The sequence below is a fragment of the Tursiops truncatus genome, chromosome 10, assembly GCF_011762595.2.
Source record: "Tursiops truncatus isolate mTurTru1 chromosome 10, mTurTru1.mat.Y, whole genome shotgun sequence".
Taxonomy (NCBI): domain Eukaryota; kingdom Metazoa; phylum Chordata; class Mammalia; order Artiodactyla; family Delphinidae; genus Tursiops; species Tursiops truncatus.
The window spans coordinates 41,461,727-41,486,952 of record NC_047043.1 but is presented as its reverse complement, the minus strand read 5'-3'; the positions used below and the strand labels follow the sequence as shown (position 1 = coordinate 41,486,952).

Genomic DNA, 25,226 nt, shown 5'->3' with positions numbered 1-25,226 from the left:
AATTGTAGACATAGGCTATCATTTCAATTTTCTTTAGTATCATTTTTCTATTGAGAATTTTTTTAAAAGAAAGATTCAATTATATGTTTAAGTGGTCCCTTACTTAGTCCTTTTGACCTGTGACTTTTTCTGCATTAGACACTGACACTCAAAGTAACTCTTCTGTGATAAATCCAGTCTTTAATCCATCAACTAAGAAACATTTCAATTTACTGCCCAGTAAGGCTGTCAGCATGTCAATATGCAGTTTCAAAACATCGTTACCCTCTTTTTACTGTCTTATTTGCACTCTTATTTGAATATTTTATTCCAACTTGAACTTATAAGTTTTTGAAAAATAGATAAATGAAAGTCTCCATGGTAGTGACAAAATGCTTATCTGATAAATGGAATATAATCAAGGCAAAGATGGAAATGATTGGATATGACAAATGAGGCAAATCTTTAGTTTTAAACAGATGATCGTTATACACCTGTTCCATTAGGAAGGAAAATAAATTTTCAAATGCATAAGATGCTAGAAATGTATTTTGTTGTTGTTGTTGTTTTGTTTTGTTTTTTGCAGTACGCGCTCCTCTCACTGTTGTGGCCTCTCCCGTTGAGGAGCACAGGCTCCGGACGCGCAGGCTCAGCGGACATAGATCACGGGCCCAGCCGCTCTGCGGCATGTGGGATCTTCCCGGACCGGGGCACGAACCCGTGTCCCCTGCATCGGCAGGCAGACTCCCAACCACTGCGCCACCAGGGAAGCCCTAGAAATGTATTGTTAAATACTGTATTTAACATTAAAGTGTAACTGGCAATATTATTTATAGTTTGGCTATCAGAGAATAAAACTTCTCTTGCAATGTGTTTTTTTAATACAATTTGATTTTACAGATTTTTAGAAACATATAATGTACCAAAGTAGAGACCTGTACTGATGGAGATGACAGATGGAAATGAAGAAAGATAAATAAATAAATAGGTGAACAAATGGAGAAACAGACAAACAGAAGTAGGGAATGGGAGGGCTGGACAGAGAAAAGATGACAGGTGAGGTAGCAAAAGAAGATGAGAGAAAGGATGAGATGGTGGAGCAAAGAAAGAAAGAGAAGACTGAGGAAAAGAAAGAAAAGGAAGAGAAGGAACGAGAAGGGACAAAGAGAGGCCAAAAAGGTTAAATGGACAGTAAGACTGGAAAGCAAAGGAACAGTTGAGACTGCAAAAAAACCCTGAAATCATTGGGAAACACCGTCAACAGTTCCTTACTCTAAAAACACCTTACCTTTTTTTCACTTTTCTCAAACCAATAATTCAGGAGTTACGTTTATTTGAGAAAAATACCTTTTTTAAAAAACATCAGGAAACAGCTATTGAATGAGTCAGATGATACTGAGTATTTGGAGCAACACACTGTTTAGAAGTGAAGCCATCATTGCTTCTGCATGTATATAAAAGACAGCCCAGACAGACATCCTATGGTGAGCGACGCTATTACAGCCATTGAGGTGGAAGATGCCGCTTTTTAGTACTCTGAAAACTGCCTTTTCTTCCCCAAGTGAGTAATGCTTATACAATCTGAGAAGCAACGTGATAATAAACAGAGAACTAAAACCCTTTGAAATGAAAGTTGGACAATAGAAGTGGAGATAATGAGATTTCAGTGATACCTTGGGGAGACCTTAGTTAACACTATTTTATGGTACCGTCAATTAAAAGCAATCACAGAGAATTTCAGAGCACAATGGGATACACCAGTGATCATGTATCCAAGCCCTTTCACACCAGTGAAAAACTTGAGAGGTTGAGAGAATTTAAATACTCCGTCCAAAATCACCACTAACTCAGGTCTGCTAATGTTCAATTTCACAAATGATTAATGAACATACACAATATCTGCTGAGATCTTCAGAGTATGAAGGAAATACTGAGTAAAGGGACCTGATCATTAATATCTGTTTGTACTTATTAGGTTCCTAACTGTGAGCTTCCCGAGATCCAAGAACAGGATCTTGATACCCTTACATTCCTGGAGCAGAACACATTGCTTGGTGCATAACTGTCAATATATATATGTTGAATGAATAGATAGGGCACAAGAGCACAAAGTTATAACCTTTACACATCATGACTGCACAGCTTTTGTATAAACTCTTTAAAATAGGTCACTGCCTACTGGCTGTCATTTATATACATTCACATGGAGGTTACACCAGACCCTATGCCAGTACGCAAGAGGCTGACCACTACCACCACCTTACCTTCCCCAAGGATGAGCAGAGTCTACAAATTATTTGACACATAGCTCAAAGGATAAATGGCACGTGCCTCTAGGGGGCATCTGGGCTCACTCCAAAGGACAGTGTGAAAATAAAACAATATACAAACTGGGTAGGTAATTAGATATCCCCCGAGGAAAAGTTCCGCATAGAAGCCATGATCATGTGACTCAAGCACTTTGCAATGTAGATGTGTCCAACGGGTGAATATTCCTTATATTGGTATCATCTCTCCAACCCAGGCTCATCTTCCTCACAGCATCACAGCTGCTCAAAACATCTTTTACCTCCCTGATCCCCCACCCCTACCTCCTACGCATGCTAGCATCCTGACTCCTTAAAAACCCTCCTTCCCAAATGGAAGCCAACTTACTCCCATTCAAGTTCACCTCCACACATACCCTTTCTACTGGAGCTCACCATCCCCACCCTCCCGTCCTGTGTCAGTTGCCCACAGTACTCATCTCCCATGATTGGCAATGCCAACCCCCGTGGGTTCCCGACTCTACCTTGTGGGCTGGGATAGGTACCGCAAACAGTGCCAAAGCCCACTGACCCACCTCAGGAGGAGGAAGAGGCATCTGAAGGCTCCAGAAAATTTTCTCAGAGAAATTGGTAGTTGGTGGATTTAATTCTTGATGGAGCTTAGGTGCTATTTGTATAAAATTTAACCCATGGAACCCCTAAAATCCATCATTTAGAATTCTGTTTCCAGGGTTCTGGGGGTTGCGGAGTGTATTCTGATTTTCAAATGATAAATTCACCAACAAAGTTCTAAAATACACTTCACTTCCAGATTAGATATAATTAAGTGATCAAAAGGACATTTTTAACACTGTGTTTAACAGACGCTGTGAAATTGTGAAACATCCCTGGGACACACATACTCGGCAAGTTACAGAGGGAGACACATGAACTTACCTAACTAGCTAAACAAGGGCAACTTGTAACTTTACAAATAATTAGTTAAATTAAGCTAAGAGTGGGGCCTTTTCAAAAGGTCTCCTCCAACCAGATTTACATTACAGAAGAGGCCTGATTTACTGGAATCATAACTTCACTGCAAGATTCACAGGGCCCTGTTACATCTTGGAAACTCACAGGTGTATAATGTAATGGAACCGGAAGCAAGGAGGTGAGTTGTTTCTGGTCAGTAAGTCATGGCCAAGAAAAGCTCCACCATAAACTGTAAGGGGTCTGCTAGCAGGAGGGGATGTACTAGAAAGAATAACCATCCCCCAAAAGTTTAGTCAGTTACAGTTAAAGTAACAAACTCCAGAGAGTAACCACAAAAAACATCACACTGAGCAAGAGGTGTGGTTTGTCTCCATGTACGCAACACCTTTCAGCAGTTGTTCAATGGGTGATGCTTCCCACATTACATTCTGAGCATCTGGGGTCTAAAACGTGCCAGCTTGAAAGGCAGGATCCACCCAGCCCCTCAGGCAGGCTCTGCAGGGTGCCGCCAGCATTCTACACAGGTATGTACACGACGTGTGCCGTAAACTCAAAAGCAAGGGGTGAAATTTGGACTGGATGGAGTGGGGGCCTCTATCATGCTAGGAACTGCAGGAAGACAGGGAGAAATCAAACAAAACCAAGACCTGCTTCACCCCCACCCCATCCGGATCCATGCCACTCTTGTTCTTTTGTTATTTTGCAAAACTGAAAAGACCAGCTTCCTCTTCTGAGTCCCTTTCATCCCTGCTCCCTTTCGTATTTCTTGTCAGGACTGATTCAGCCTCAGTCATGGGTTTCCCTGGGGCTTCTGCCTGTGTTTGGGGTGAGAAAGGGAAAGAGGGGAGGTGCCTGCTGGTAACCTAGCATTATGTCTATCAAGTGGGAATCTGGAAAGGAGCTGCTGGACATCAGCGTCTGGCCTTGACTGCTGGCTACTAGCACCACTCTTTCCTAGTGTCCTGGCCTCCTTAGCTCTTATCTCCACTGCTGGGGCTGAGACGCTATAATTTATAAGCACATTCCTAGGGGCACAGTCTCCATGCGGTCCTGTGTTCCCAAATCTCCAGTCTCTTCCCTATAAAGCACCACTGTCTCTTCACACACCCGTGATTCCAACTACTAACATACATACATTATCTTCCTCTTCACTGCCTGCCCGCCATATAGGTAATAATTCTCCCAACACGACACAAAGAACAGACCTCAAGTCTCCATGTGAGTTTCCAGGAGCAATCCCCTCTCCTTTTAAGGCCACCACCACCCTGGAGCAGTGGTTCTCAAAATCTGATAGGAACCAGAATGACCGGGCGAGCTAATCAAGGTCACAGATCCAGGCTCAGGGGAACTAAAATTTGAAAAGCACAAGTCTGGATTAATGTGAGAGCAGAAGCGGGATCGGACACAAATAGGAGAGTGTGTCAAGGTAAACTTTTATTTTCCCTTTTGAGTGCTGTTCCCCACGCAGGGTCTAAAGGACACCCATGCCCTGTGCAGCCGCGGTCCCCACCTTTTCCCAAGCTCCCCTCCTCCATCCAGCCGCCCTCCTCCCAAGGAGGCCTCCAGGACTCTCCCCACCGCCGACCCCAGAGCCAAGAGGAAAATGATCCAAAGTACACCGCGAGCGGGGCCTGTCCCTCGGGCACCCGAACCCAGCTCGCCTGAGACTGAACTTTTCAAACTTTCCAACTCACTCTTACACACACGCTAACGAAAGAAAAGCAGATAAAAGCAAGAGACAACTCTGCACGCCGGCAACTGTCCGATCCCGCGCGCGCTGCCCGGGGAGGTTCGCGCCCTCCTCCTGGCCGGCCCCGGGGTGGCCGTGGTCCCCGCCCCTGTCGCCCCCCGCCCGCCGGGGAGAGGAGGGGAGGGGAGGGGAGCCAGGACCCCACTTACCGCCGGGAGCGTCCCGAGCCGCGCGCAGCCACGCCCGCGCCAAAGGTTTGCGTCCCAGGAATTGGAGGTGAGGAGTCACCTGCGCGTCAGGCGCTGAGGGCAGCTCGGTCCCGCCCGGGCCGCGCCTCCCGGGCCCAGGTGCCGAGCCAGCGAGGGCGGGGTGGGGACGGGCTGCAACAGGTTCCAAGCTGGGTCGTACCGAAGCCCGCGCAGCCAGCCAGCGCCCCGGAACCTGTCTAACTCAGACCTCCAACCCTCGGCCAGCAAAATAGAAAGCCTTTCTTTCCTGTCCGCCCTCAGGGCTACCAGAAACTACAAGTCGCGACATCCCGGCCGGGCGAGCAGAGCCCGAAGGGCGGCAGCGCTCACCTGGGCAGGGGCTGGGCTCACGGAGCGGCATTCAGCTCCCATCCCCCGTGCGTCCCGGGCTCAGGAATGCGCGGGGGCGGGGGGCGGCTGGGTGAAAGCCGGGGTGGTACCACCCCCCAGGGAGCGGATGGACTCAGCTCCAGGGAGATAATTCCCATCGGCAGCCCGCAATGCAGACCCTACCCCACCGCCCGAGTGTGTCCGGGCTTGGAGGAGAGCAGGAGGTGGAAAGGTGGAAGACAAACTGCGTGTGAATTTATCTTTTTGTAAGAAAGAGTTTTACGTATCATCAAAGATGTGGGACTGACTTTGCATTGTCTTGATTACTGATTTGGATGAAAGGAATACCTGCGCGAAAAGCAGGTCACTAGGTGGGGTGCTGTGGAGCAATGTTATGGACATAGAGACACTATCATTTGGTTTTAATATAAAATAATTGCGGCAATTAATGAAATTAATTTTATATTTTTTCTTCTACATCTCAGTAAATCTGTTTCGAGTGTTGTTAATAATTGTATAATCACGTCGTCTTCAAGATCTAGCCATTTGCAGCAAATGTTAAGAATGCAGCCTAGTAGGGAAAGAATGAAACTTAGGAAAAATAGGCATATTTTAAACTTCTGGCATGATATGTCAATTATCATAAGCTGGAATTGACTTTTTAAATGACTTTTATGTCTATTTTGCCCTGAATAAAAACACTTGAGGAAAATGCTAAACTGTTGAGATTTGAATTAAGTCCTGACTGATGAGTAGACACAGGAGAATGAAATGTACATATTCTAGATGTTGAAACAGGGCAAAGGACAAAGATGGAAAGTAAAAGTAAGTTCCAGCACATCACAAAGACAAATTTCCAGATTGTGGTATCTGCGATCTGCAGTTTCTTCAACAGCATGTGCAGAATATTCTTGTTTTACTCAGTCAACTTCTTTCTTCTGTTTCTGCTAATTTACATGTCTCACCTTTTAATAGTTTTGCAATTCTGGTCTTCATTTTTGGCATGAAATCTTCTGACTCACTCAGTCCATGTTCTCTGTGTGGATCTTCATTTGCTGGTGTTCAAAAATAATGCTGCATTAAGAGAACAATATTTATGAGCATTTTGAAACTATGTTCATAAATATATGCTTATCCTATTTAAAAAACAGCAAGAACATTTAGACTAAAATTAAAAGGGACCCGTGGGAAGTTGAATTTTATTAACGTATGCATTCGTGCATAAATCAAGTGAAATCTATATCTACTAAAATGTTAATTATTCAAAGCAAAAGAGAGGAAAGTATCAGTAGAGAGAAAGAATCCATTAAGGGTGCTATGCTAAGGGCTTTCCATCCTTAGTGGGATGAGAGAATGTATAAAATTGACCTGACACCTTAAGTATCCTGCAAGCTAGGTGAGGAGAGAGGACACATGTACAGGAAAGGGAGCTACTAGACAAGGCAGTAGAACTTTAAGTGGAAAGGCTCTGTGTGCTTTACAGGTAAGAGGAAGAAATGATTAACTGCTTAGATTACTGGGGAATGCTGACAGAATAGAAATGTCGGAGTTTGAATTGGGTCCTGACTGATGAGCAGACTTGGCAGAAGATGGAAGTTGACGTATAACTAGATGTTGAAATCGCAGACGAAAGGTTAGAGGTGAGAAAGTAAAAGTGAGTTCTGGGACCCTACACAGCAATAGCCACATGTGGCCATGGGTATGGCAGGGCTGCACTGGAAGGTAAGTTTCGGAGAAAAGTTTCAAGATATTTCCTCAGCTGCAGAATGATATCAGTGTTATTTACTGCCTAGGATTGGTGTGAGAATTATGAATTAGAAATAGTACGTGTAAAACCCTTACCATAGCACTGATATGTGATACTAAGTGGCCACTATTATTATACTTGGGCTCAGGTTGTGAAGAGCCCTGATTGCAAAGCTGCAAAACACAGACTTGGTATTGACTGATGGTGAAATAATGACTAATCTAACAGTTGATGCCCTTTAGGATAAATTCTAGGGTGTGAGGAAGAGCAGTTAGGCCAGCTGTAGTGTAAAAAGGGTGACAAGGGTAGCAGCAGTGACAACAGAGAGACCAATTAGACAGCCAATGAGACTGAAAATCAATATCATTGGGGGTCAGAGTGGATGTGGAAGTTCAAGGGTTTGAAATAAGAAATAACTGGAGCTGCTAAAAGTTATCAGTGGAGGGAAGGAAAGAAATAAACTAGCCATGTATGTGAAAAGTAGGAAGAGGCAGGAACAGGGTCATGTGGAATTTATTTCTGAGATGTTGGGGACCTCTCTTAAGTCTATAGGCACTCAGGGAAAGATTGTGGAAAGGAAATAGCAAAGGATAGAAAGAATAGTGGTAAGGAAAAAGAGCCAGGTAGTGTGGGAAAGCACACATAACCCTCAGTCTTTCCATATGAAAACCGTGCCTAATACATTCTCACCTCTATGATTTTTTTAAACAGGTTAGATTGAAAACAGGAACTAAAATTTTACAAATAATCCTTTAAAAGTAACTAAAAAGATGAGTGAGAAGATGGCATGCTTGACTAAGAGGCTCCCAAGACAATATTTATTGATCAGACAGCAAGTCCATCTTCATTGCTTCTTTACCCCATTCGACAAAATTTAGGCTGAAGTCCGAGAACAAAATAGTGGCAATGTTAAATTACACTCAACAGATCTTGAGCTATCTCCCACATTGAGTTCACATGCACAAGGAGATTCAAAAGCAGTATCAGTTTCTTTTTTTTTTTTCTGATCCTCAACATATTTATAATTTAATTGAGAAGACAAACTATACATATATGAAATAGAATAACACAGAGTATTATACAGATGCACAAAAACATTCATAAAAATAAAAGATACAGAAATCATAGAAGAGAAAAAGCAAATAAAGTTTATTGGAAAAGAGAATTATATTCTTGGTGATATTTTTTTTCCTGACTGTTTATTTTGCTTTTAACAAACACGTGTAACTTCAAAACTTCTTAGAAAAATGATAAGAAGCTATTTCAGTGGGTTACCAGATTTCAGTCATTATTTGTAGACCAAAGGAGCACTAAGCTTCTGGTCCTTTCAAGAGCTTTAAAATAAACATTTTAGTGCACTTCAAGGCAATGGCTTCCAGGCAGATAAAGCCATTGATACAGAAAGAATGTCACATTTAACAATAAAAAACAAGTTGTGCTTATCAATAACATTTTCCCTAAGTACATTAGGGAAAGTTAAGAAGCAAAATTCCGTATCAGTGTTGACAAAACCTATAGCTGGATGAATCATCACATCAGTTTAACTGTCTTATGACATTTCATGTATGACTACTGTGGAAATCATTGAAATGAACTTCATTTTATTTATGTGCCACATTTAAATTGCTATATAAAGTATTATGTAAGTGTCATTAATTCAACACATATTTATCAAGAGTTTTCTGTAGGAAAGGCATCATGTCAGGCACTAATTAGGGCAGAGGTTGGAAAGTTAATAAAGCAGAGCAGATATGCCTAGGAATTATCTATGTTTATCTGAATCTTTGACATTTGTGTATGTTTGTGTGTGTGTGTTCATGTGTGTGTAAAAACTTAAATACAATTTAAAGTCCAAAAAGATGGTATGATTCTTTGTGAAAAGAGGTACGGAAACAAATATAATTAAATATTATTAGGTACATATGTAGATTAATAATAGTTTTTTCTGGGTCTTTTTTCTACTGCTAAATTCTTTCAAAAGGATGGGAAACACATTATTATACTTTGTGCTTCCTCCATTCTTCAAAATTAATGTTTATTACTGTGTAATTATTTTTTTTATCTAGAAGTATCTATAAAAGGTTAGATAATTTTTTTTTTTTTTTTGGCTGCGTTGGGTCTCCATTGCTGCATGTGGGCTTTCTCTAGTTGAGGCGAGCAGGGGCTACTCTTCTTTGTGGTGAGGTGCGCGGGCTTCTCATTTTGGTGGCTTCTCTCGTTGCGGAGCACGGGTTCTAGGCACTCGGGCTTCAGTAGTTGCCGCACACGGGCCCTAGAGTGCCAGCTCAGTAGTTGTGGCTCATGGGCTTAGTTGCTCCACGGCATGTGGGAATCTTCCCGGACCAGGGATCGAACCCATATCCCCTGCATTGGCAGGCAGATTCTTAACCACTGTACCACCAGGGAAGTCCAAAGTTAGATAATTGTAACAAATTATTTTAGGAAATGAGGTAAAGAGAAATTAAATGGTAATTAAAACACAGAAAACCATCATCTTTTATTTTTAAATCACTAAACTCATTAGATCCTACCCTCTCATGAATGCATATTCTCTTCTTCTTGGGCAGATCAAATATGGGAAAATATTAGGTTGCTTACGTTTTTCATGACACACACAAATAACTTTAAAAATCTTGCCAGTATTTACTAGTAAAACACACAATCATCAATGAAGTAGAAGGACAGAACATGTAGTGATGCTGATAGAAGATATTTGATATAATCTACTGATTATTAGAGTTACTAATTTTTAATAAATTTCCATTAGTGTTTTGTTACCAGTGTTTGCTAAGGTATATGAAAGTTGTCCAGTTTAAATATCTTTTCAAAGGCTTCACCTAACTTCTGAAAAGTCATTAGCTATTCATCATTGTTATGGATGAATATGAATAGCTGTCTTCAAAGGCATTTTAGAGTGGCAGTATGCAACAGCCATGATCACCAAGGTTATTAACATAATCACGGACATCCATCGTTATCCTACATTGTATGAATTATTTAGACATACTGCAGTAGCAGTCATTTTAGTTGTCCTCAGGGTCACTCACTACCTGGACTGGATTTCACAGAGGTCAGCTGAGGTCTGGGATATAACTTGTGCTTTTGTGATTAAAACAATGAGGGGAGAGAAACAGAGACAGAGAGAGAGGAGAGAGGAGCAGCAGCTAATTGCCAACTCCAACTGCCTTTTCTGGAAGATCTAATTTGGGGATGTCTGCAATCCTATATCACTGTCTCCCAGATCATGTTTATTTGCACTTCATGCATTTGCCCACGTCTGCTCAGTGGATCCCCAGCCTGTGATGCCCTCCTGTTCCTTTCTGCCTCTCTATAGGATAACCACTGCTCAAGACCCATCTCTATTCCTACTTTGTCTAATTCTAGCTTTGACTAGTGTAGGCTCTTTAAAATGCAAAAGACTTAATCCCTTTACTACTTCTCTGCTAAAAATATGTGACCTTATAACATACCTATCATTGTTTTCCAGGGCTGTTACTGAAGTCTTCTGGTATAATTTAACCTTCCCAGCATCCTGTCTTCCAATCAGATCAGTGGTTCTCAGCAGAAGGAATACCAATCCAAAGAGGACGTTTGGAAATGTTACAATGATTGAGGGCTCTCCTGGCATTTGGTGGGCAAGAACCTGGAAAGGAATATGTCCTGCAATGGGTCCAGCACAATGGAAAATTCCCCCCTGTATTGTGCAAGTAACTGCAGTCCTGCCACATAATGAGGGTGAAAAATCCATTAATTATTACCTAAGACTAGAATTTCTTCCTTTTACATACAAGAATTGTTTGCAACTAAGTTAATTTTTGCAAGTCAGTAATTCTTTTTTACTTGTAATCTTTTACAAGTAAAAACAGTTTTAACATACATTGAATTCCAGGAATCTACTTACAATATATTTTGCTTAATTTAGAAATGTGCTAAGAATTATTCTTTATTCTGTAAATCACAACACTAGCAGAACTGCATCAGTTACCAGTAAAACATATCTGTCTTCCTAGGCAACTGTAGGTCAAGCATCTGATTCGTGTTTTCTGGTAGAATTCTGTGTGAATATTTATATATTTAAAAAACAGTATTGTTTTACAAATTGCTTGTATTTATATTACAAATGAGGGCATGACATTCCTTTTTAAAAATATGTGTGTAGGTTGTTATTTTATCAATAGTTTTCAGTTTGTTTCAGTATAATGAGGGGACATTAACCTTATTTGTTCAGAAACATAGAGGGACATTGAGTCTGAGAGTTGAGACCTACAGAACCAAATTATACTATTTGTGGGAAAAGCAGGATCGAAAGGAGGAGTAAGTAAAGTAGAAAACTAGGATTTACTGAGTAATTCCTTTGTATCGGGCACAGTGTCTTAGATTCTAATATACACACAACACTGCAGGACCAACCCAGTGATGGCTGCAACCACTAAGTGATGAAAGAGCAAATAGTCCAAAGGCATAAAACATATACTGAATGATAACAACAAAATCCTTACCATGGCCTGTTGCATGCACTGGCCTGCCTATTTTGCTACTTACCTGGCATCTCCACCTCCCTTCACGCTGTACCCCCTGCTCTCACCTTCTGAGTTCCAGCCCCATCAGCTTCCTCCAGTTCATCTGTTTTCCTGGACGTTCTTCCTCAAGGCATTTGCAAATGCTGTTCCTTCTGCCTGGAAAGCTCACTGTCTTCCCCAGGCTTTCCCTCTTTTTCCCTTGAGGAAACCACTCTCTAGAATTATTCCCATGTTTTTTTAAAGCATGTTTGTTAGTTTGTTTTTCTGGCTCAATATTACTTCATGGAAATCTTTCTGTGTCAAAAGGCAAAGCTCTAATTGATTCTTTTAACTGGGACATGGTACCTTTTGAAAGGATGTTTTATATTATATATGTGGCATTTCTCTATTGATTACAACTTTATATCCGGATTACTATATTTTTCTACTATTCACAGCATTGCAATAAACATCCTGGTGCATTTAAGAAAAGAGTCTAATATGAACTCCTCCTTCAGAGTTAAACGTTACCCTTCCTTCCACTGGAAAGCCTTCCTGGCTTCTCAGACGGGGTCATTTCCAGGTTTGTACATTTTCATGTGGTTTTTCTTCCTTAAAACTATAGTAATTATAATTTTAAGTTTATGCAAATGCTCAACTCCTCTAGTTCACAGGGAACAAACATCCATCTGTTTCTGTCCACCTCTGAACCCCTAGTGCATAGCAGGGGCTCAAAAATATATGAAGAATGAATGAGGGAGTGAATGAAGTATTATACCCAAGAGCACCTTCCCTTTAACTCTTCCAAGTGGTGCCTGCATACTCACGTTTTTGTCTCTTAGCAACTTCTGTAGCTGACATTTCCTCTTCTTCTGAAAATTGAGTTGATATGGTGTTGAAAAGAACAAATGTAAGGGATTGTGAGCTTCAAAGACCTGACTTCTATATTGCTCAATATCAGACTTCAAATATCAAAATGTATCTCTTAATCTCTGCTCTAATTATGAGACTGGAATTATTCATATTTAAACACAGACACACTTTTGAACAGTGCCATGTTCTGCCTTTACTACCAACAGTATTCCAACCAAAAGTATATTATTTCCCCAGTGGGGATTATTTTAAATACACTAGACTTCATTTAAGCAGATGTTCCCTAAGGTTCCAATTCTGCTTACAAACATAAGCAAAATAAACTCCACCATCATTATGATTATTAGCTGGACAAAAGGAGTTAACAGAGAATGTTTAACAAAGAAAATAATTTATAAAAACCTATAGGATACTACTGCTGTAGAGAGTCAGATTACATTGCTATTTGTTATTATATAAAGAACATAGCTTTTGGTTTTAATTTTAAAAATCTATTATGAAATTCAGTTGGGACATTAGGGTATCTGGAATGAGAAATGGTGAGAAGAAAATAGAAATCTGGATGGAACAGAAATTGAAATCCAATAACATTACCAAAGTTTATAAGCCCAAGTTGTAGAACCAGCTGATTTTCATTCAAATCCTGGATTTGTCATGACCCTTAGCATGGCGTCTTAAATGCCTGTGTCTCCAAATCCATACCCCTAAATCTGGTATAATTATAATAATACTGACCAACCTCAAAGAGATGCTAGGTAGCTTAGAAAACGTACAGTTACCATACAAAGGTCCAATATGACTATGGCTACCATTACTGCAGACATTCCACACCTATTTCAAACATCAAAGCCGAGACAAGCTCTAAGATGAATTAGGACAGAAACAGAGCCTCATTCTCTGCATGGCAAAATTCCATTCTGATGGTTCACCTTGTATAATCATGTTCTAAAAAGACAAACTGATATTTCAAAATAACCACCCCCGTCATTCGGTTTTCAGCTAGCACAACCTACAGACTAGGGGAAGCCAATCAGAGTTTCTCTTGGAATTTAGAGACAACTTCAGCATCTGTCTGGAGCTATAAAATCAGTCTGCGAGTAGCCATATTTAGTCATGGAGACAGAAAAGAAAAGAGAACTGGTCTGCAAAGAGAATGAGGACACAAAAGCCCACGGCAGAGTAGAGAGGAAAGATGAAACTGAGTCTTAATTGCCTTCCACTTTCTAGGCTCAGATTCTGTTGTGGGCTTGAGTGCAATCCTGTCCTTGGGCTTGGGAGAGATGCATTCATCCTCTTAATGTATCTTTCACTCCTACATTTGTAAATACAAGCTGGTTTCTGTTACTCACAGTCTAAAGAATTCTAACTAATCACCTATTTTAGTATCAGGTGGAGGGCTGAGAATAACAGACCCTCAGAGAATGTGGAACTGGCTTTCAGGAGAGGGTCAGGTTGATTTCTCAACCCAGAGAGAGAAATTGTTAATCTGTATCATGCAGCAGTGAAGTATTTGATTAAGTAATATGCGTTGGCTCTTGAGATTTAGGCTAAGTGCTTACCAGAAATGAAACATTAGTGGAAATAGTAGCAAATAACGATATATGTGAAAGTGTGCTGTTTGCACTCTGAGATGTTTAGTTTTAGCCCAGGATATGCTTCAGTCCTGCATTCGTCTGAAAGCAGATAAAGAAAATCTGGGTCAGTGATTAAAAACATTTGAGATCTAGGCAAAACAATTTACCATAAATCACATGAACTGCAGTTGGTGCATATACCAGGTACTATGGATAAGATTGAAGCAATGGTTTCAAAGTACAGAATCGAAATTTGAGGGATATGTATGTTAAACCTTACCACCTGCCTCCCCTTCCATGTCTTTCAAGCAGTCTTCTAACATTTGTTCCCAGAAGTAATAATCTTTTCATTTCACTGTAAGCCTCATTTCATCACTACATGGTCAGGAGGAAGGTACAGGACCCGGTCACGGTTAAGAAAGGCTCCTTCCTCATTCTACTGTTACCCATCCATGGTTTGTGGCCGAGGTCAATCAGCAGGGGATGGTGAGAACTGGTCACAACTCATAATCACAGGAAGGGAACTTTCATGGTAAAATAGGGTTTGGAGAGTGTCCTTATAGGCAGTGTCTTGTGGAAATGTTTTTCAGCAATTTCAGTTCCCCCAAATAAAGTCAAAAGACAGCCCAAGAAGTTTCAGGGCAGAGGCAATATAAAACTCTGAGGAACAGTTATCCATGATAACAAATAGTGCAGGAAGTATTATCCCCTTGGGTCACCCTCAGATCCAAGATCAAACAGCACTAGGAAGTAAGGGGTGCCCAAATACCTATGTGTATGTGCCTACCCACACCCACAAAGAGGAGCCTTCCTCATGCTCCTCCCAGGGGAGGCCTTGAAGAGCACTGCACAAGGAAAAGATCAAGATTGATTTCATCAAAGATTCATTCCGTTTTTTCCCCCACCATTTTTTTAAAAAAAATTTTATTGGAGTAGAGTTGATTTACAATGTTGTGTTAGTTTCAGGTGTACAGCAAAGTGAATCAGTTATACGTATACATATACCCATTCTTTTTCAGACTCTTTTCCCATATAGGTTATTATAGAATATTGAGTAGAGTTCCCTGTGCTACACAGCAGGTCCTTTTTAGTTATCTATTTTAAGTGTGTTGGCCACAATTAAGATTATAATTTCAGGTAGCAGTATATAAGAACAAACTGAAAATGAACTCGAGAAAGAATGAGTTTCACTTAGAGAAAACTAACCCATTAAAATGCCCCTCAGATGTTTTTGTCCAACAACATCCGCCTTTTGGGAAAACCATATTTTCCCTGTTCCTTTTGGATCTAATGGGTCTGAGAACCTCAGTACCTCTTCACTCTCCCCACAGCCACAGTGGTAAGCAAATGGCCTAGCCTTCCATGTTCACTATTAAAGCAAAAAAGAGAGAGAGAGAGGGCCAGGCTGCTCAAATCATCTACATAGGGCCAACCAGAGGTTGTCTCTAGAATCAAAATCCCAACATTTAAATTTTTTTAATCATAAAATATCTTGGCCGTACTAAAAGGTATAAGGAATAATATAACAAGGATCCATGTAACCAATACAGCCCTTACATACCCCACCACAGGCCATCCTGTGATCTTGGAAAGTTAATCATTCTCCCCAGTTTTCATTCCCATGTCTGTCCTGATACTTGTTTCTTTACTTATGTACATACCCCTAAATGATATATAGGATTATGTTGTAAAGTTTAAAATGATATCCATATATCATAATGCAATTAGAGAAGTTAGAAGCTGTCTTTCTGCTGAGATTGTTAAGCTGAGGTGGGGAAGGATGGCCTCTTCCTTTCCTAACTGAATGGATGAATGTGAAGAAAAAGGAAATTAAGCCAACTTATGAAGGACAAAAACTTTAAGCAGTTGGGAAGTGGAGGGAGAGGACATTTTAGTAAGATGATAGAGTCCTGGATATAGCTAACTACAAAACCATCAATCCAGCTCCTGTTTTAAACAGAATTTGAGTTGGATTTTGTCCCTTGCAACCCAAGGAGTCTTCATATATAAATTGGTATCTTAAAAAGGAATACTTCAGGTAACAAAATGTATGATGCAAATAGATTGAACTGCATTTTTTTTTAATAGACAATTGGCCATGGGTGGGCCCATGACCAAAACAATATCAATCGTGAGTCTTCCACTGGATTATATATTTGGATACTGGAGAAAAAACTGGGATAGCACACCGTGAATCTAATAGTGACCCATCTTCCCTAGACACGTGGAGAAAATCCCTCGGTAGTTGAGAACGTTAAGTTTACATACAGAGGGAAGCAGTGGAGGTAGAGGTACACATATTGGAAAATATTTTGAACTCTGAAATCTAGTTGAATCTAATCTAGAGTCAAGAATTTCCAAATTAATGATCTAATAACTTTCCCTTTTAGTTTTAAGTTAGTTTGAGTTGCTCCTGTCTTAAAAGTCCTGATCTATTCCCTATGGTATAGCTCTGTGTAAAGTAAAGACTATTACTTCAGGATTACTCTAATTATGGAGTAGTTAAGTGTTTGTTGTTAGGCACTGGTTGGTTGAATCGTGGATAGGATATCTTTGGATATATGGAAAGAAAGACATAGATGAGCTGAGAAGTCAAGAGTAGGACATGACATGTCTTTTTTGCAGTGCAGACAATTGCACTGCTGACAATAATCGTCCTTCCTCTGGGAACTTCCCAAGCATCGGGAGGGTGAGAGGGCAGCCATCTATAAATTGCATCAACTCCTGGATCCTAACAAGATCAGGAAGAGCTTACTGAAAAAACCTGGACAGATGACACTTTCTCTCTATTTAGAAATGATCTTGAGAATGAACTAGTTACTCGTGGCATGTGACTGGAACCACAACATGTAAACTCGGTGGCCGTGGCAATGCCATTTCGTCTTAAAGATGAGAAGCAGAGAAAGCCATTATGCAGAAATGGAAAAACCGATGCAGATGTGCAGAGATAAACAAGAGAAATGGAAGGAGATTTTCATGGCTCTCCTGGGCCTAATCCCATTGTCTTCTGAGGCTCAACGCCATTCCAGCCCCCTTATGTTGCTTCTCCACCTCTGCAAATTCAATTAACCTTCATTGTGTACTTGCCCAACCATTAGCTGGGTTCTGTTCATTTGCAACTGTATGTTTCAAAACAAAACAGCTGTGCCATTATAACAATAACTTTGATGGCTATGGTAATAGTAATGTTAACTAAAATTAATCAAGCATTTTTCATAACTTTATATGACATATTATTTAATCTTCTCTATAACCTTATGAGATAGATGTTATTATTTTCCCCAATTTAAATATGATAAAATGAATGTTAGCATATATTGTTACATCTTTCATTGAAAAATATTCAGGCAAGTTATTAGTATAAATTAAAGAATTAATAAATATTGGGTTCCTTTAAATAAACTGTGATATTATATTACACCTCCAACAGAAAAGGTGAGAAATTATCCCAGGAGTTCTTTTTTTCTTTCAGTTATTTTTTTGATAGTGGTTTTTCACTAGCATGGTATGATAGTTATTAAGAAGTAAATACTGACCATCAGGTGGCATTATGAGTCATTTTGACAGATACTATAATTTAATCCAAAAGTCCCCCAAAACAAACAAACAAAAATGATACCCCACTGATACTGACCCTATTTAAAGTTCTCATAGAAAACCTTGTGATTATGTTCAGAGAGATAACACATAGTGCATTGTGGCTTCAGGATCTGGCTTTGTTTTCCCCTGATATTTTTCTTAGTTGAAGCTCTGGTTTTAAATTTTAAACAAATGCTTACATGACTCAGACAATTTGATGTAACATGAAAGAGCAACTTTGACCCTACCTAAACAGAACCTCCGTGGTTGCCTAAATAAAATGTCTGAAAAAAAATTAACCATGGGAAATCTTGCCTATGGCATGACTTATCATAATATAATTTAATATAAAGACAGAGTTTCAATCTAATATAACATCGTATCTTCTACCATACTGCGTACACTCTTATGTAGCACTCACTACATATTTTTGAGAAAATCAATGTGAGGTGGATCCAATTTTGAACTGTATCCAGGGATGACTTGTATATGACCCAGAATGATTTCATTTCAAAAACCTGCCACTGTCATAATTTCCTGTTGTTAATATTCCACAGATTACTGGAATGCATTTTCACTGCAAACATTTGTTTTCATGCCTGGCTCCCCATTAGATGGATTTTCTTAATATCAGAGACTGTGCCGTCCTTATTCACCTTCTTTCTTCAGTGCCTAGTACATTGTGAGCACTCAGTAAAAATGGGTGAAATATATCCAACATATGATTATCCCAAGGTTCCAGGGCACTCAACACAAGGAGTACACAAGTAGTCTGGCCATCTGGTATGTCTCCTTATTGGTGTCATCTACAGACTTCTTAGACACCCAAGATTCCTTGAAGACTCTAACATCTGGTTAGCTCTCTGATTCCTGGTGAGTGCAGAATACACATAGGTCATCTTTCCAACACACCCTGGTTACTAGATTTTTGTTGATCCTGTTGTTAATCTCTCCTCCAATAATCTTAGCCTGCAACCCATCTCAGGAGCCATGCCCACGGTCATACCCTGGACTTGGCCATTACCAATAATGACACCCTCTCTGTGATGTTCATTTCAAATATCCCTCTCTGACCACCACCTTCATTCTTCTCATTGTTCCCACTAGACCTCTAATATCTAAAACCTTAACTCCATGGGCCTTCAATTCCTCAACTCTGACATCTTTTTACTCCTCTTTGCCTCCCTCATTCCTCATTCCTCTTCTACCTTACTTAGATTCAATGTTCATCACTAGGATCATTCCCTTACCTATACCCTCTATTCCCACAATGCTCTTTCCCTCCATTGTATTCTCCTAGCCAGGTTCCCAGTTCTGGGTGCATATAACTATCTCCTCTGCACATACACCCAAGGAGAGACTAGAGCTGGAGGAAAACCCACCACCATGCTGCCTGGTCCCAGTTCACATCTATGATCACTAACTTCCAGCAGCCCACCGCACGGCACCTCCCTTGTTCATTTCATTCTCCCACTGTTCCTCATGACTATTTCCCAGTTTCTCCTCTGTCCCCAAACCTCTAATGTCTCCTCCACCCTCCCACTCACAGCTGATGATTTTGTCCCTTATTTTACTGAGAAAACTGAAGAAATCAGAAAAAAATGTCCTGATATTCCAGCCACCAAATATAAAACCTAAAAATGAAATTTTGCTTTCACCTTTGGGTGAGCTATTCTAACTCCTGGGAAAGGCCAATCCCCTCCACATGTGCACTAGATTCTGTTCCCTGTCACCCACTGGAAGACAGGATGTGGCTTCCTCTCTCCTGCTTCATACACTAATTGTCTCTATTGAATCTTTTCCATGAACATACGAACATGTTATAGTATTTCTCATCTAAAAGAAAATGAAAAAATTATAAAATCTAATTCCTCAATTCTCTGCTCCTCTTTACGACAAAATTTCTAAAAAAGTTTCAGGAATCTCTAATATTTGTGGTCTCATTCTTCATTGAGTTCATTCCCATGAGGTCTTCCCACCCTCTCCCCACCCAAGTGATATGAACAGCTCTTTTCAAAAATATGTGTTTCATTCATATCGCCAAATCCAATGGTCAGTTATTGATTTGAACTTAACAGGATCTATCAGCAGCGTGTCACAGTTGATCACTCTGGCCTTCTTGAAACAGAACTCCCGACTCCATGCCCTTTGGCCTCCAAGACACCTCACTGACTGCTCCTTCTGAGTTTTCTTTGCTTATTTACCGTCATCTCTTGGATTATAAACACTGGTGTCCCTTAGCTTGTCCTTTGACCTCTTCTTTATCCATATGTATTCATTAGGTGATCCCTGATGAGCCTCCAACCCAGTCCTCTCTCTTGATCTGCAGAATCATTCATCAGATGCTCCCACTATATTTTAACTTGGAAGTATAATAACATCTAAAACTAACATATCCAAAGTTAAGTTTTGGTTAGGCTTGTCCTTCAAAAATGAACAAAACAAAACAATTCGCCCCACCAGCAATCTTCCCCAAATCAGTAAATAGTAATTCCATTCCTTTTTATTTCAGCAAAAAATATGGGTGCATGCTTGATTTCTCTTTTTATAATGTAATCTGCATTCAACCTACTAACAAATTCTATTAGATTGTCCTTCAAATTCCAAATCTCACCATTTATTATTATTCCACCCCTGCTTAATCCTGGTCATTTTTTCCTTGGACTATTGCAGAAACCTCCAAACTTGTTAACCTGCTTTCACCTTTGCTCCCACATTTGCTAAGCTTACACTCTGCTTTATTTAATAGGAGTACACAAGCAATAGCATGAACAAGATAGAAATTTCCAGGAGGTTCCACTGTCATCAGGCACCTGGCATCCTTCTATGTAACTGTTCCACTGCACTAATCTAAGAGGTCTGCTCCAGCTCGGGCATCTGTCTGCATTCTGAGAAGTGAGGGGAGAGAAAAACACAAGGAAGAGATCACTTTCATCCTTTAAGGAGTCTCAGTGGGAGTCTTCACATAAAATTTCTACTTATTATTAGCCAGAGCTTTGTCACTTGGCCATGCCTAACCACGAGAAGTGGGGAAGTATGGAGATGTTCTCATCAATGTGTTGAGTTAATCATCAGTGTTCTGTTACCAGAGAATAAGAAGAAAGTAAATACTGGGAAGGATCCAGCAGTTTCTGCCACACTTTCCCATTGTGTATCCTTCAGCACCTGCAGTTATTTTCAACAAGAAGAACCATCCAGGCACCTAGTTGCTGTGTGACTAGAAAGAGACTCTTACTTTAGTTCTTGGAAGAGCATCTTAGCTGTTCTCTTTACCTTTGCCCCATAATGTCTATTCTTACAGAGCAGCCAGAGTGAAATTTTAAAAATATGTTTAACATTATCATTCTTCATTATAAAACTGTCCAATGGCATATCATCCCACTCATCCAACATCCTTACAATAGCCTGCAAAGTCCTGCACAAATTTTCCTCTGGCTACATCTCTGACTTCATTGACTTTGAATTGCCCTCATGCTCACTGTTCTGCACATGTGGTCCTTGCTGCTGTTACTTACATATTTCACACATAGTCCTGCTGCAGGGTCTTTTCACTCACTGTTCCTTCTGGCTCCAGGATATCCTTTCCTCAGCTTTCTTATGGTTTTTCAGACATGACCTTCCCCAACTGCTCTACACAAGAGAAACTCCCCCAGTCATTGTCTAGCCCGTTTCACCCTTTTAATTTTTATTCATCTACTGAAACCACCTGCCTTGGCCAGGCACGATGCTAACCACTTGCATGAGTTGTCTCACAACAGGAGGTCCTGATAAGGAACATGGTGCTGGCATGGAAAACTCACCAGGAGAATTCAGGAGGGACTGAAAGGAGGGAGGAGATGCCAGCCCATAATATGTCCTAACAGCCTCCCAGAATCCTTTTGCTAGAATCCATCTTGGCTGAGAGAAGCACGCACCACCAGGAAGGACCCTGCTTCAGAGCAAATCTGAGCCAAGCAAGATGATTGGCCAGAGACAACCCAGAAACTACCTCCATTATCATAAAACTTGAGATTGTGAGCCACGTGGCAGAGCAGTTCTCCTGGTCTCCCTTACCTTGCCGTTCTCCACCTGGGTGCCCCTTCTGAATAAAGTCTTTTGCTTTGTCAGCAGGTGTGACTTCTCAGACAACCCATTTCCAAGTTTTAGACAAGAGTCCAGTCTTGGACCTTGGAAGGGTTTTCCCTTCCTGCAACACTTACTCTATACATTTTTGTTTGTTTTTATGATTTTGTGGTCTCTTCTTATCACCATGTAGTCTTTTCAAGGGTGAGGATTTCATCATATTTGTTCACAACTCTATCTAAAAGCATCAAGAATAGCATTTGACGCACAGAAGGCATTCAATATATAATAGCGAGTAAATTATATTTATTAATGCGAGTTGGGAAAAAGTTAACATCTAGAGTAGAAAATAACTTTTTGAGTTCATTAACTTTAGCTTTCTGTATCCCTTTATATGAATATTCATTTAATAATGGTTTTATAAGGGAGCAGTTTGCCACACCAAAATATGTCTCTTTGGCATGAGAATTAATTTAGGCTGTTTTTCAAAACAAGACTCAGGAAATTCTTCTCATTACCTCACCCTTAACTGCCTAAAAGGATTTAGACAAAGGGCACATTCCTAGAATAGAGCTATTACCAGAGATATCTGGAAAGAATATGGGCTGGGTGTGGTGGGGGAACTTGGCAAAGCCTAGAAATCAGAGTTCACTTTGCACCCTGTGAGCCCTGCTTAGCCCAGCAAACGTTTGTCTTTCCATCTCCATGTGAATATGCTTCCTCCCATTTGAAATCCCAACAATTTGCCACAACACCCTGGTTTGTCTTCAGATGAAGGTGGTATTTTAAGGTAAAGGTTTTAGTTCATTTTGGAGAGTAACTCAGTTTTCCTGAGTCTCTCCCATATATATATATATGTTATTAAACTTTTATTTGATTTTCTGTAGCTAATCTGTCTCATGTCAATTTAATTCTTAGACCAGCCAGGAGAACTTAGAATGGGAGAGGAAAATGTCTTTCTCCCTGACGGCTTCATAGGGAACATTAGAAGTGCTGCTACATAAATGCTCTTGATCATTCTGATCCCCTGGAGTGAAACATGACAATTAAATACATACGTCCCATATAAAATGTTCATGAAATTTAAATAGATTTTCCTTACCAAGGAGTTTTGCTCAAGGAAGAATCAAAGTTAATGAAGCATCTTAGAATTACACTTAAATAGTTACAAGACTCACTGAAGCCAAATTTTTCACAGTGAGTGAAGAGTTCTAGAGATTTTCATGTGTATGAATAAAGTGATTAGCTATTTCAACCTCTGATGATGAGGGTGTTGAAAGAGATCCTCTGATAATTTTCTATTGCTAGTATCCAAAATGTTCCAAGGTTTCTCCTTAGAAATAGATGTTTGGTTAAAAATGTTCCCTATATTTTTTCGAGTATCCATTCTGTAAGTTACTACTGTACTGAACTAACCTGACCATCTAATTCATTAACTTGGTTTATACTTTAATGCCTTAGTCTGGTTGGTCTTAAAGAAATTAGTTTTTTTAAGCTGAATTCAAATTTAAGAACAATTTTTCTTTTTGTCTTAGCTGTATGTGGATTGTGTTGCTTTACTTCCTAGAGATTTTGGATAGTTAATGAAAATATGTAAAATTTATTCATCGAGGACTTACTATTGAATCTTTATACCAGCTTAATGAAGTAGACATCATTAGCCTATTTTGAAGATGGATAACCTAAGATTCATACTATCTTTTCATATGCTTAAGATCTATTTGCATTTTCTTTCTTTTTTTTTTTTTTTTTTTTGCGGTACGCAGGCCTCTCACTGTTGTGGCCTCTGTGCTCCGGACGCGCAAGGCTCAGCAGCCATGGCTCACGGGCCCAGCCGCTCCGTGGCATGTGGGATCTTCCCGGACCGGGCACGAAACCCGTGGCCCCTGCATCGGCAGGCGGACTCTCAACCATTACGCCACCAGGGAAGCCCTATTTGCATTTTCTTATTCTGATAATTTTTAATCATACATTTTGTCCACTTTTCATTGGTTGATGATTATTTTCTTAACTATTTGAAGGAGCTTTTTTCTAAGCTAGGGAAATTAAATCTTTGTCTGAAAGTTACAATTATGTTCTAGTTTGTCTTTATACTGATTTTTCTTAAGGGGATTTCAGCCATGCAGAAACTTTAAAAATTTTCACTTCTGAGTAGTCAAATTTGTCAATATATTATTTCATGGCTTCTCTCTCTGTTTTGTTTTGTTTTTGTATCATATTTGGAAAAAGCCTTCCTCATTCTGAGATTAAAAAAGAATTGTCCCCACATCAACTAAAATGACTACTTAAAAAAAACCCAGAAAATAACAAGTGTTAGGATGTGAAGAAACTGAAACTACAGTGCATATCTGATGAGAATACAAAATGATGCAGCTGCTATAGAAAACAGTATGGCAGTTCCTCAAAAAATTAAACAGAGAATTACCATAAGATCCAGCAATCTCATTTCTAGGTGTATACACAAAGGAACTGAAAGCAGGGATTTGAACAAAATTCAAGTAGTATTAGTCACAAGAGTCAAAAAGTGGAGAAAACTCAAATGTCTTTCAACAGATGAATGGGTAAACAAAATGTGGTATATACATACAATGGGATATTATTCAGCATAAAAATTGAGCAAAATTCTGATACATGTTACAACATGGATGAAATTTGAAAACATTGTGCTAAGTTAAATAAGCCAAGCACAAAAGGGCAAATATTATATGATTCTACTTGTTTGTGGTACCTAGATTAGCCAAATTCATAGAGACAGAAAGTAGAATAGTGGTTACTAGGATCTGGGGAAGGGAGGAATAGGAAGTTATTGTTTAGTGGGTACAGATTTTCAGTTTGGGATGATAAAAAAATTTCTGGACATGGATAGTGGCGTTGGCTTCACAATAATGTGAATGCACTTAATTCCACTAAATTGTACACTTAAAAATGGTTAAAATGGTAAAAATTTGTGTTATGTATATTGTACCATAATTTAAAAAACAATTATCCCATTATGTCATTTAATACTTTTGTAGTTTCACTTTGTGTTGGACCCTGGTTGCAAGAACCAGGTCAATTTTAAATAAGACAAGTTTATAGGAAGCCATTTATTTATCCAATTTTATGCTAGTTTGTTTATTATTAAAATGGAATTTATTTTTTAAATACTCATAAAAACCACATTATGGAGACTTTCCTGAAATGTATACTTAAGTAGAAGATAAAGTAAAACCTGCTTTTATTTGTTGTACTTCAAGAAGGGAAAAGGAGGAGATACTTTGCAGGCTCTTTTTTTTGCTAGGTATTATCAAAAATTAAAATTGGATAATCATACTAAAAGATAAGTCAGGGTCAGATTTTTATCTTCATAAGTTCTTCCCCTTTAGAAAATGTCAATTTAGTAACATCTCTGGTGTCATGGTTTTAT

At 39.7% G+C, this 25,226-nt stretch overlaps 1 protein-coding gene and 1 long non-coding RNA gene across 3 annotated transcripts in view; one reads left to right on the top strand and one right to left on the bottom strand.

The window, feature by feature from the left end:
* FAM83B (family with sequence similarity 83 member B) overlaps window positions 1-5,225 on the bottom strand; it is an 83,904-nt gene extending 78,679 nt beyond the window's left edge. Inside the window, exon 1 of the mRNA XM_004323330.4 lies at window positions 5,118-5,225. The gene's annotated coding sequence lies outside the window, so the exon portion shown is untranslated. The remainder of the gene's footprint in view (window positions 1-5,117) is intronic.
* Window positions 5,226-5,315: 90 nt separating this feature from the next.
* On the top strand, window positions 5,316-24,187 carry LOC109549346 (uncharacterized). 2 transcript variants are annotated; one of them, XR_012334523.1, is made up of 3 exons: window positions 5,316-5,752; window positions 10,721-12,315; window positions 16,974-24,187. It is a non-coding gene; the product is annotated as an uncharacterized lncRNA (long non-coding RNA). The 2 variants fall into 2 exon arrangements; XR_012334524.1 differs by having other exon boundaries at window positions 20,508-24,174.
* Window positions 24,188-25,226: the final 1,039 nt, after the last annotated feature.